This window comes from Miscanthus floridulus, chromosome 7 (assembly GCF_019320115.1).
Source record: "Miscanthus floridulus cultivar M001 chromosome 7, ASM1932011v1, whole genome shotgun sequence".
NCBI lineage: Eukaryota > Viridiplantae > Streptophyta > Magnoliopsida > Poales > Poaceae > Miscanthus > Miscanthus floridulus.
This window is the reverse complement of record NC_089586.1, coordinates 111,223,546-111,235,282: the sequence shown is the minus strand read 5'-3', so window position 1 is coordinate 111,235,282 and position 11,737 is coordinate 111,223,546.

Sequence of the window (11,737 nt, the reverse complement as noted above, 5' to 3'; positions counted from 1 at the left end):
CTTCGACGGAGACCACCACCAAACCGTCTAGGAGGTGGCAACCTCCAAGAGTAACAAGCACCACCGACTTATAACTCGATTACCTAGTGCCACTCGATGCAATCTCACAATGCAACGCATTAGAATCACACTCACTCGTAATCGATTCGCACTCTTGCAAGCACAAGTGAGTTAGAGGGCATCCAAGCACTCCTACACAAGCCACATAGACGTGAGGGTGCTCAGCAAATAGCCCAAGGCCGACCACCACTTCTATTTATAGCTTTATGGGCTAAACTAGCCGTTACCCCTTCACTGGGCAAGATTCGGAACGACCGGACGCGTAGGTCATAATGACCGGACGCTGAAACCTGGCGTCCGGTCACTAACAGAGAGGTTCCAGCGACGTTTTTCAGCGACCGGACGTGTCCGGTCATCACTGACCGGACTCTCCCAGCGTCCGGTCGCTTCTGGACACGCTAAAAGCACTGATCAGACGCTGGGACCAGACTCTGGAATCCAGCGTCCGGTTATTTTTCGCACAGCGTCCGGTCACAGATCTTTCGGCGCTAAAACGGCTATAACTTTTAGCTTCGAACTCCTATTTCGATGATATTAGACATTTTGAAAAGCTTACTCAGAGGGCTACACATCCCACATGCATACTTGAAACAAATCACAATGGATCAAAGTAGTATTCTAATCCAAGGACCATCCTATAGTTCGGAGTACACCAAAAAACATTTTTCTCTTCTCTAAGTTGATTCACAACAACTCTAACTTTTTCTCCTTTACAAATGTGCCAACACCATCAAGTGTACACCACCATATGTATGTGTGTTAGCTTTTCATAAACATTTCTCAAAGGATTAGCCACTCAACTTGCCACGCCACTCGATCCTAGCAATGATGTAAAGTTAGATCACTCAAGTGGCACTAGATGACCGATATGTAAATAAGTTTGCCCCTCTTGATAGTACGACCATCTATTCTAAACCCGGTCATTAACTTCTCTACACACCTATGACCGATGAAATAAAATGCTCTAGGTTATATCTTTGCCTTGCGCATTTCATTCCATCTCCTCGAATATCGATGCAACACATGCACCAACATGATCAACAATGATATGATCCACTTCATATCATCACGTGATCATATTGGTTCATCGATCTTGACTTCACTTGCTTTTTACCGTTGCTTTCGTCCATCGGCGCCAAGTCTTGCTCAAATTTCACCGCCACGTGGTCCATTGCTCTAAAGCCTCCAACTTGCCCTTCACGCTTGCAACTGGTACATCAAGCCAAGTCTTGTCTTGATCTTCTCCATCTTGATCACATGACTCAATGTCATGTCTCATGTGCAATAAGCTCCTTCATCATCATATGTGTGAGCTTTACAACATCTCCAAACCATTTTCACCTTTACAACATATGTTGCTCACACACATGTACTTGTGGACTAATCACCTATGTATCTCGTATAAACATAATTAGTCCACCTAGGTTGTCATTCAATTACCAAAACCAAACAATGACCTTTCAATCTCCCCATTTTTGATAATTGATGACAACTCTATAAAGATATATGAATGGACCATGACGCCTAAGAGGGGGGTTGAATTAGGTAACTTAAAATTCTAACTCTAAAACTATGGCCTCTTTTTCTAACCCTAGCAAAACCTATGCAATAGATAAGCTATCTAGATGTGCAACTATGGTTTTGCTAGTGTGTTGCTATCTCTACCACAAACGTAGTAAAGTAATCAATGTAAATGCGGAAGCTAAAGAGCAAGGTAGAGATATGCAAACTCCTATCGACAACTCCGGTATTTTTACCGAGGTATCGAGAAGCGCGTAAGCTTCTCCCTAGTCCTCATTGGAGCCCCTCGCAAGGAATCTCTCACAAGGGCTAAGCTCTCGGTCGGGTAACTCCGTGGATAGTCTCGGGCCTTCTCCATGCGCAAGTGGGTCTCCGATGTGCCTTCTGACAAGCCTCTTCCGGATGCTTCCCGCCGTCTTCACTATCAAGCTTCCGGCCGAAACGCCACGGGCCTTATTCCCTCTGGTACATGGTGGCGGCCACACCACAAATGCGTTTGGTGTGATCTCGCAAGACTTCAAGCCCCTCCGATGTACAACACATGTGCTCACAAGCACGGGGTGGCAAGAGGTATGCAAACCTCAATTAAACACTAGGCAAACACCTAGAGCAAGCGCATAAGCGGTGGTCTAATCAACATAAGCACTTCGCAAAGCACTTATGCTAATCACCTAATAAAACACTAAGCACTATGCATGTAGAGATCACTCAAATAGTGTATCAACACTCTTGGTATGTTTCCTTAGCTCCACACTGCTCAAATGGCCGGTTGGGGGTTTTATTTATAAGCCCCACTGAGAAAGTAGCTGTTGGGGTCGAATTCCCACGAAACTGCTACTGACCGGACGCGTCCGATCGTCTCGACCGTTGAGCTGGCAATGTGCTGATCGGACGCTGGTCAGCGTTCGGTCGCCTACCACCGGACACGTCCGGTCGTAGATATGCTGCTCTGGAACCTTTCTATACTTGATCGGACTCTACGTTCCTGTGTCTGATCGGTTACCGCCAGCGTCCGGTCCTTGCGTCCGGTCGCCTGTCTACCGAGCCACCGGTCCAGCGTTCGGTCGTGCTTCCAGCGTCTGGTCCAGCGTCAGGTCGCCTCTACGAGCTCGTTTCTTCGCGATCTTACGTACGGCTTAGTTCCTATCTTCATGCTTAGACTTTGCTTGATATCTTGGGTCTTTTCTTGTGCTCCTAAGGTCTTACTTAAGGTGTTGATCATCGAATTATCACGTCGCCTTTGTCCAAGTCACGTCTTGCACCCTGTTGGACTACAAAAACAAACACTCGCAAATTCATTAGTCTAATTTGGTTGTGTTGGTCATCAAACATCAAAATCCAAAGTAAATGGGCCTAGAGTCCATTTTCCTTACAATCTCTCCTTTTTGGCGATTGATAACAACACGACCAAAGCAAGCAAATAATAAAATTTTGAAAATTTAAAAACTACCTATTTGCTAGGATGCAATGCAAATGGTAAGGTTATATGATGCTAGAAGATACTACTTAGATACCAATTGAAGACCATCTTGCCCTTACAAATATCCCCATATGATATTATGGATTAAGGCCTAGCTTTTTAAAAAAATCTCCCATTATTTAGACTAATCCATAATTTATTTTCCTCCCTTTCTTGGACCATTATCACTTGTATACATCAACTTGATGCTTGCCTTTGGTCCTTTAAATTCTCCCCCTTTGGCATCAAACACCGAAAAGGAAGACAATAGTAGCACAAGGGAGAGTCAAATTTTATGATCCTTTGTATAAGAGTGAAATGGATCACAAAATTTGACTCTCACATTATATAGACTAAGCTCTCCCTAAATATATGCATACATATAGTAGAAAGCAAAGCATATGCATAGTTAGCAATTTATTATACAAGAGAGTTTAATCTATATAATGCATGGAGAAAGCATATAAATATGAAATGAAATCAATATGATTATGCCAATTGAAGAATGATGCTTAACTCAGGGGACTCCAATTACCTTATAACGAGACTACTACACATGTGATAGGTTTAAAAAATTGATACCATTTGAACAAGTGATAGTCTCAAAGCATCCAGGTTGTAGAATTACTCCCCCTAAATGTGTGCACACAAGTGTTGAATACTTGTACCATTTGTGCACATTGATTTAAGAATCAAAATGTCACTTGAAAGATGATATTTGAGAGAGATTATCTACAATTTGGACTTTGGCACATATTTGATAAATAATAATTATAAAGCAAGCTATGTGTCGTGCTTCTAGACAATTTTAAACCATATAGGTTTGCTCCAAGGGTTGATAATGAAACCAAGCAAGCCTACCATATGTTATACCTATTGAATACATGACAAAAGATTAAATATGTAAATGTAATCAAAGGCATGAAATATAACTAGATGCTTTAAGAGTATATCAATTAAAAAACAAAACCAATTGAGATGAATACTAATTTGAAAGTAATGACATCTAGTTACCTAACATGGGAAGGGGAATTTAGATCCATAGTATTCACTAACCTACTTAGCAATGACTTTGTCTATCATGATGCACCCCATGAAATGCACTCAAAACTTTGCCAAAGTCTCCAAATTCTTCAAGGTCTGACGGACTTCTCACTTCCCTTTCGGGATCCAAACCTTCTTGGTGCTTTTCATGTTGGAAATGATTTCCTTTGGCACCCAAAAGCGTTTGACTCCATTGTTGGCTTGCTTGTTCACCTTGATGACCACCACCTTATCATTTTTCTTTTTCTTCAAGAGATAAGATGTGGAGGCCTTCTTGTCCACCTTGTTGGTGTAGGTGTTGGAGAGCTTGCTTATTTGCTTTTTATCCTTCTTCTTTGCTCCTCCCTCATTCTTCACCTTATACTCATAGGATTTGTGACCTTCCTTGTGGCACATGTAACAAACCACGGTTTGTCCTTCATCAAGCTTCTTCACTCCCTTGATGGTGTTATCTTGATGAAGTTGGGTTTACTTCGCTTTGCCTTTTACTTGAGTCAAGTCCCTGGTGAGGCGAGCTACTTCTTGCTTGAGTTGCTCATTCTCCTTTGCAACCTCTTGTGTGTATATATCTACAATAACTTTCTCAACACAAACTTGGTTGCACAAAGGTGAGTCTAAACATAAATCATTACAAGAAGTAGAGGCATCCCTTTTTGACATGTTAAAGATAGAACTTTTCTTTTTAGATGCCTTGGTGGGGTTTGTGCTAACGGCTTTAAGATTAGCAACTTTATTAGTTAGCTCATCACAATGTTTGCACATGGTTTCCATTTTAGCAAGTAAACTTTTATATGCTTCTTGTGAGCTAGCTAACTTTTCTTTTAATTTTTCATTTTTCTTTAAAAGTTGCTCATCATTGATTGTGCATGCATTTGTTGTTGCACTAGCCTCAAGTTGCTCAATTTTAGTGGATAGTTCAACATTAAGATTTGCAAAGTTTTTATATTGTTTAAGCAAATTTTTGTAGGCTTCTTGTGAACTACCTAGCTCTTCTTTTAAATTTTTGAGCTTCTTTTGTTGACTAGTGCAAACTTTAGCATATTTAAGATTTTGTTGCACAATTGTATTATAAGAAGGCAAATCATCATCACTATCGCTCTCACTAGAGGATGAGCTTTCATTACCTCGTGCCATAAGGCATACATGAGAAGAGCTTGATGATGAGTGGTTGCGCCCTTGCCTCTTGTGATGATCTTCTTCACTTGAAGAATTATCCCATGACCTTATTGATGTGAGGGCTTTGTTCTTGCACATCTTCTTTGCCTTGGGTGTGGGCTTGTTTGGATAAACTTCCACAAAGTGCCCCATCTCGCCACATACGTAGCATCCTCTCTTTCTTTGCTCATTTCTTTGATTGGTGAAAATGAGATCTTGAATTTGGATGGGCACACCCTTGACATTGAGCCTTTGGATCATCTTCTTCACCTTGTTGATTAATTTGATTGATTCTTCATCAAGATCGGAGGTGGAGGAGGAAGATTGATCATCACTTGATTCTTGTTCATCATCATCATCATCCTCATCTTCTTCTTCTTTACTTGAGGAGCTTGAGCTTGAGCTTGACTCAACTTTCTTGCCCTTCATCTTTTTCTTCTCACTACAAGCGAGAGCTTTGCCTTTGCTTGATGAAGATGCTTCTCCTTGACCCATCTTACGTGACATTTCAAATGCCACTAGCTTTTCAATGACAATGCCTAGGGTCATGGTGCTCAAGTTCTCCATGTTGTGAATGATGGTGATGATGCTTGCATATTTCTTTTGTGGTAGAACGGAGATGATCTTCCTCACGATGTCTGCATCATCTAGCTTTAATAATCCTATTGAATGGAGCTCATTGATGATTAGATTCAATCGAGAATACATATCATGAATAAGCTCATCATCATTCATAGCAAAGGAATTATAATTTTGCTTGGCTAGACAATATTTTTGCTCATGGACATTACTTGTGCCGTCATGGAGCTCTTGGAGTTTTAACCAAATTTCGTGTGCTGTATTTAAGGTGAACACTTAGTTAAACACATCCATGCTAAATGATTCAAACAAACAATTCTTAGCTCTAGCATTAAAATGCATTTCTTTTTCATCACTCTTTGTGGGATTTTTCAGGATTCTTAATGGGTTTTATCCGTCATGAGTGACTCTCCATATACCTAAATCAACTGCCTCAAGGTGGCAAGCTATTCTAGCCTTATAGTAGAGGAAGTTGGTGCCATTAAATTATGGAGGCCTAGCGGTATCCATCCTAACCAATCTACAATAGCGTCGGCTCAACGTCGGTTAAACCAAAAGGTCCAAATATGAGCCAACCTGCTCTGATACCAATTGAAGGGACTGTAACGCCTAAGAGGGGGGTTGAATTAGGCAACTTAAAATTCTAACTCCAAAACTATGGCCTCTTTTTCTAACCCTAGTAAAACCTATGCAATAAATAAGCTATCTAGATGTGCAACTATGGTTTTGCTAGTGTGTTGCTATCTCTACCACAAACGTAGTAAAGTAATCAATGTAAATGCGGAAGCTAAAGAGCAAGGTAGAGATATGCAAACTCCCGTCGACAACTCTGGTATTTTTACCGAGGTATCGAGAAGCGCACAAGCTTTCCCCTAGTCCTCGTTGGAGCCTCTTGCAAGGAATCCCTCTCAAGGGCCAAGCTCTCGGTTGCGTAACTCCATGGATAGCCTTGGGCCTTCCCCACGCGCAAGTGGGTCTCCGATGTGCCTTTCGGCAAGCCTCTCCCGGATGCTCCCCGCCGTCTTCACTATCAAGCTTCTGGCCGAAATGTCGCGGCCCTTGTTCCCTCCGGTACATGGTGGTAGTCACACCACAAACGCAGTTGGTGTGATCTCGCAAGACTTTAAGCCCCTTTGATGTACAATACTTGTGCTCGTAAGCACAGGGTGGCAAGAGGTATGCAAACCTCACTTAAACACTAGGCAAACACCTAGAGCAAGCGCATAAAGCGGTGGTCTAATCAACCTAAGCACTTCGCAAAGCACTTATGCTAATCACCTAATAAAATACTAAGCACTATGCATGTGGAGATCACTCAAATAGTGTATCAAAACTCTTGGTATGTTTTCTTAGCTCCACACTGCTCAAATGGCCGGTTGGGGATTGTATTTATAAGCATCACTGAGAAGTAGCCGTTGGGGTCGAATTCCCGCGAAACTGCTACTGACCGGATACTAAATCGTCCTAACCGAACGCGTCTGATCGTCCCAACCATTGAGCTGGCAATGTGCTGATCGGACGCTGGCCAGTGTCCGGTCGCCTGCCACCGGACGCGTCCGGTCGTAGATATGCCGCTCTGGAACCTTTCTATACTCGATCGGGCGCTGCGTTCCTGCGTCCGGTCGGTTGCCGCCAGCGTCCGGTCCTTGCGTCCGATCGCCTATCTACCGAGCCACCGGTCCAGCGTCCGAGCGTGCTTCCAGCGTCCGGTCCAGCGTTCGATCGCCTCTGCGAGCTCGTTTCTTCACGATCTTGTGTACGGCTTGGTTCCTATCTTCATGCTTGAACTTTGCTTGATATCTTGGGTCTTTTCTTGTGCTCCTAAGGTCTTGCTTAAGGTGTTGATCATCGGATTATCACGTCGCCTTCGTCCAAGTCACGTCTTGCACCCTGTTGGACTACAAAAACAAACACTCGCAAATTTATTAGTCCAATTTGGTTGTGTTGGTCATCAAACACCAAAATCTAAAGTAAATGGGCCTAGGGTCCATTTTCCTTATAATATAGAAATTAAGCTCTTTTGAATTCATGTTGCTTGCCCAAGCAATTTTACCATGTGAAAATAATTTTGGACAAGTACCACAAACTCAAAATGGTAGTATTAGCTCCCCCTATATATGTGCTAGATTATTTAATTTGAAGCTTGCATATATGCATAGATTGAAATTGTGGGAGAGTAATTACTACCGAATGATGCTAAGGTATATAGAATAAACCTTTGAAGTGTGATACCAATCGGAGTTGCACCTTTAACTTTATCCTTAGCACCATGGTTAGCTAGATGTCACTTGAAAATAAAATCACTAGATACCTCGTGAGATCAACATTAAAAACAAGGTACTAGCATTACTTGTAAAGCATACCAAGTGTCTAGCTATCATCCTATGTGTGCTAGTTATCAAATCATCGTTCAAGTTCTACAACTAGCATACACCACATAAGCATGCATATTTGAATTTGAAAATTTATGCAATGCAAGCAAGCACATGAATATGCACATATCAAATGCAATCAATCAAAGTTTATGAGCTTGCTTCCCCTACTTGTGTGCTTCTCTTGTCCAAGAATTTTGATCCATCTCTTTTCTTTAATGTTGCTCCCTCTTTGTCCATGTCCAATATCTATTTCTTTTATATCTCATCTCTCCCATTGTATAATCTCTCCCCCATTCAATCAAGCTTTCATATCTTTGTACAATCTCTCCCTCTTTGTCATCAATTTCCATAAAAGGTGAGTTTCTCATTGATGCAAGGGTATGCATTTGGGGTAGATGGTTGAGGCTTGAGTCTTGTATTTTTTATGGACATCTCTTTGTTTATTGGAATGACACCACTTGTATATACTACTTGTAACTTGTGTAGGGCTTCTTGAGATACCACACATAAGATTTTTGATCTTGTGATCAATTTGTGTGACACCTCCCCCTATGTGATAGCATAGGTCATCTATTTGATACACTTGAGCTCTTGTAGTTGAGGGATGTATTCTTCATTTGATGATCACTTAAAGTTGAGGATTACTTATGAAACCATCATCTTGCATGATTGATACTATGTATAGATACCACTTGTAGGAAAGTGAATACTATTTGAAAGAATCTTCTAGTATGGAACCACTTATTTGATTTATCAATAAAGACCATTTCTTGAACTTTTGCTATCTTCATGAGTACCACTTGTAGGATATCACTTGTGAGTTGATCTAGACATCACTTATGAATTCTTGATGAAATACTTGAGTCTAGATACCACTTGAAACATATAAACTAGATATCCATTTGTATTGTTGTCTTGTGCTTGTACTCTTATCACTATTATGAGCTTCTATGATTGACTTGAACTAGAATGATTTGCCTAAGCTTCCAAGTTCGGTTTGAACCAATGACAAGCTTCTTCACACATCTTGCAAGGGTTATCTTGCCAATGTTGTACTTATCACTTGTTAGCAATCCAAATTGAGTCAAGTACTTGGGTTCACTAGCTCATGAACAAATTCATATACTAGCCACTAGATTAAGTAATCATTCAAACAATAGTGGTAGGCTATAAATTTAAATATTTCATTTATTATGCATGATCCTATGAAGCATGTACTATATGTACTAACCGCATACTAGTAAGGAATGAAATGATCATGCATATTACAATGATACCTTTGCTATATTGGAGTAGAGGATAGTCACATAGATTCCAATTCATTACTCTAATAACAATGTGAACTCCAATTATAAGTTTGGTGAAGACCAATAGATACCATGTTGAATGTTATTCTTCACCCATATGAAATGAATACCACTTATGATCAAGTGCACTTTCTTGTTGTGGTTGACTTACTTTATCTTTTGATCTTTGCTTGCATAGGAGCATCAATTTGAGAATACCACTTGAAATATCATGATTAGCTCTCTTTTGGGTGTTGCTTGCTTTTCTTGATCAACCCTTTTGATTGCTTCAACTAAGCATCTCAAATATTTCTTGGATCACTACTTCCATGTTAGCCTTCTAAGTACCACACTTGGTTTACCTATACATAGGTGGTAAGCCCCTACACTAGGGAGAAATGACCTCTCTCCAAGAATCATTCTTGATACTCACTTAAAATGACTTGATTGATTGATCCAAGTGATGGACTTAACTTGATGAGTAAACTAGATTACTTCTTCAAGTCCTTTTTTTTCTTCTTATTTAAGTCCCTTTTTTCTACCAAATGATTTCCAATAGTCACTAGAACTTAACCTTCAACTTCATCTTGAGTTTGATCTTGATCTTCCAATTTGAGTACCCAATATATGCAAAGTACACTCTACAATTAAATGGCCTTGTACTCTTTGCTTGTTATATTTTTAGATCATCTCAAAACCAAACTTAGGTACCTCAAACACTTGTAAATATGTTTCCAACTTGAGGACCTTTCAATCAAAGTAACTCTTGATCAATCCAACAATTGTTACTTTTCTGATAGATTTTGTACCCTTCAAAGAAATAAGCATATCTCCCAAAGTATAAATTCAAATACCACAAAATTTGGTGGAGGTGTGCAATACTAAGTTACTTAGGAGCTGTAAAAATTTGAGTTTCATTTGACTTCTAGATTGCTGCCATATTTCAATTCTTCCACCACTGCTATATGCTAAAAACTGCTGCACTATAGCTAACAAGATCCACTTCAAAACTGAAGCATTTCTTATCCAATTCTTATAAAAATTTTACAGCATCTTATATCATAAGTCTAGAGCATGTACGCCAATTTTCATGCCAATCCAATAAGTTTTGATTTCTCAAACATGGCTAAGATCACAACTAGCTCAGATTTTGCAATATATGACATATTTCAATAATTGAGCTATACTTCATCAAATATGAATTAAACTTGATACTAACTTGTTTGAATACTTTCATAAGACATATATCCATTCAAACCACTTACTAAAAGTCATCTCATAAATTTATCCAACACAAATCAATCCAAACTTGATTACTAAGCAATTATCCATTCAAACATCTCATAGTAAGTAATATTGCATATTTATCCAATTCAATCAACTCATATGCACTCAAATGAAATGATCAACAAGAGATATACCTTGGTTAGCTCATGATCATCCAACTAGCAAGCTTCAACTCAATTATTTGCAAGTCATCAAATATTCCAATAAATCACCACAACTTGAATATGACACTTGTATATTATAGCACTTGGACTTTATTCAATTTTCATTTAGCATTGGGTTAGATATGCACTAAGCTTCAATGCTTGATTCAACATATGATGATTAATATAAACACAATTGAATCAAGTCTTCAATGCCGATGGTACCTACAATCAACCATTCACTTTTTGATGGTACCCAAACAAGTTTGGGTCCTCTTAAGTTAGGAGCAACATACTTAGGCATAGCCTTAGTATGAATAGCGGGATGTTTTGCAATTGCAACCAATGAGGTACCATTGGCATCATTTCTAAGCATATTATTATCAACAATTGAAGTAGGCTTAGAAATATCACCTAGGGGATATGAATGTGCCATGTGTCCCTTTTCCCGGCATGAGTAGTACTTTCTCTTTGCTTGAGCCTTCTCTTCTTTGCTCATGTGGTGATTCTCATTGCCTTGCCTCTCATAGATTGCTTGAGCCTTCTTCTCAAGCTTGGTAGGACACTTAGAGGCAAAGTGTCCCATACTTCCACACTTGAAGCACTTGATGTGAGCATAATCTTTCTTCTCATCTTTATTCTTGCTCATCATCTTGGCATCTTGAGTTTACATTGGATGCCTTGCCTTTCCACCACTTCTTGTTTTTTTCTTCTTTATCATCAAATCACCATCTTCATGATTGATCTTGATTTGCTCTTGGGTGTCTTCGCTCGCTTAACTTGTGGCTTTAGTTGAGGCTTCACTTGTTGCTTCACCAATTGCTTGGT